General features: G+C 50.2%; 1 pseudogene; it reads right to left on the reverse strand.

The window, feature by feature from the left end:
* LOC123688211 overlaps positions 1–2,500 on the reverse strand; it is an 8,353-nt pseudogene that overhangs the window by 2,927 nt on the left and 2,926 nt on the right.

The raw sequence follows: 2,500 nt of genomic DNA on the forward strand, positions 1-2,500 counted from the left end.
AATCTGTAGTAGATTGCGGCAAGTGCAATATATCTTTAATCACTACCCGTACAGCCTGGTCTAGTTTTCTTATTTCCGATATTGCGGGAGCTGCCATCCCCAATTGATACAGGTAGTGGGGGACCAGGTAGGTGGAGATAAGCTCTACCTTTTGGTGTGGTTTCAGCGCCAGCCGTTTGACTCTGCTGAGCGCTGAAGCAAGGTCGGACTCTATGCTCTCTATACTGATTCCTGCCCAAGGAGATATTTCCACACCAAGGTAAGCTACACGGCCGCCCGCACCGCAGTGCGGGATCCGCTCTCCACACATCAATGTCAGTCCGGGGTCAACTACACTCCAGGTCTTATGCAGTGGCTTTATGTGGAAGGTTACACATTTCTTAGGCGACAGCCTCATACTTAACCTCTCTAAGTATGCTTCCACAGTGTGTAGTTGATGCGTGGCCTGTTGCACATCTTCGCTCACGAGGACTAGGTCATCGGCGAAAGCCAGCGATGCTATGTGGGTATTGTTCGAGATTCTATACCCGGACTGACGCTCCAGCTCAAGCAGTAAGGGTTCTAATACTGCGTTGAATGCGAACGGGCTTAGAGGGTCACCTTGCCTGACACCTCGCTGGAGATTTATCTCTACACTCCCACCCGCGGTGGAGATTTTCGTGCACACATTCTTGTATGATTCTTCCACCAGCTGTGCAACTACCGGTGGAAGCCCTTTTCTGCGTAACGACGGTCCCAATATTGAGTGTGGGACGGTGTCAAAAGCCTTACTTATATCCAGAATCGTTACGACCAGGTTCTTCCCAGTAGCCTTGGAGTGCCGCAGCAACTCCACAAGAATGTGCACGTTATTGAAGCACCCCGCCTCTGACGAAATGAACCCTTTTTGGCGGGGTGTGAAACCGACTACTGATCTTATCTTCTGGTCTATGCAGCCCCAAAAAATGCGGCTTACCAGAGATGTTATTGTTACGGGCCTGAAATTTTCAGTCTTTGTAACGTCTTTGCCCTCTTTTGGTATCAGTGTAGTTCGGTTCATACTCCAGTCTGTTGGTAGCTTCCCACTAAGCAACAACAGATTAAATAATAAATGGAGCACTTCTACCTTGCCCCTTTGCATCACATCGGCCCGCCTGATTCCATCCGGGCCGGGGGCCGTAGATTGTTTGGTTGCAGAGATACGTTTCCGGATCTCATCAACTGTGAAGGGCGGGAGTGCTTCTGAGGGTGCTATCGGGTCCTCGTTGATGCCCTCGGGCATCTGCGCCAGCGGCGCCACTCCCCATAGCTTTGTATAAAGCTCCTTCACTTCCGACATAGGTGGCTGCTGATAGCCACCTATCCAATCTACTCCCTGTCGGACATGTTTGGCTACTTGTCCTGGATTTTTCTTGTATAACTCTTGAGTTCGGGCATACAAGAAACGCCTTTTGCTACGCCCCTTGCCCCGAACTCTTGGGCTTTTGTTCCCTCCTGCTTCACACCCCGACGGTCTGAAGTGTGAAGTTGCCTCCTGGTAGAGGAAGTCGATCTGAGCTTGTGAAAACTCAAAATCAGGCTCCGAGGCAAGTCGGAGGGCGCCCTGCAGAAGATGGATCGCTTCTGCTGACTTGTCAGGGGTGACACCTTGAGGTAACTGATGAGCTAGAGCATGCTCTAAAATCCCACTTCTCCATTCGGCTAACTCTGGAGATGACAAGTCATCAGGCGCTGGAGTCACCTGTATCACAGGAACCTGTACCTGAAGGGTATCAGGTTCGGATCGCTCTTCGATCCCTTCTTGGCTGGAAGCGTATCCCGCGCTATCCGAGTCAAGGTGGCTCGAGGGTGTATCTTGCGGCGGATGGTCACGCAAGTACTGATCTCGCAAAGTTCTATAAGAGGACAGTGCTCGCTTATCCCTTAATTGCTTTGCGGTCCTATTCAAAAAACCCTCCATTCTTTTCGCAATACGAGAATCCCCATAGAACCTCCGCTCCAGATCCAGCATGAGGTCGACTTCCTCCACCGTGAAGCCTCCCTCTCTGGGAGCACGCTGCCTTTCGGCTCCGGAGGTCCCTGCTCTAGCTTCATTTCTTACTTGGGGATGAGCCTTTATCTCGTGTTGCGATACGCCCATTTGTGTTCTGAAGTACCTATTACAATGATTACACCTAACTGCATTAGGTGGAGGTACTTCTGGGCCTGTGCATTTCGGCACATGGCATAGAGCCGCATGTTTCGACACATACTCCTTATGGCACGCTTTGCAAACAAATTTGGGAGTATGAGGATCATGTGTATCTTTAACATGCTTTATTGCATCGTTTATACTCAATGCCATGAAGTTCCCGCGTGCAGTGGTGAGACAAACACTGCATGAGGCATCGCTAAAAGGAACTTCTATTATAAAATTGCCTCCCTCGATTTTGCCATACAAATCGAGTTGGTGGTCCGTGAGAGAGTCCAATACTGCCGGGTCGTTAACAGTGACTCCCTGAGGTTGAGACATTAACTCCAG

This window comes from Harmonia axyridis, chromosome X, assembly GCF_914767665.1.
Source record: "Harmonia axyridis chromosome X, icHarAxyr1.1, whole genome shotgun sequence".
NCBI lineage: Eukaryota > Metazoa > Arthropoda > Insecta > Coleoptera > Coccinellidae > Harmonia > Harmonia axyridis.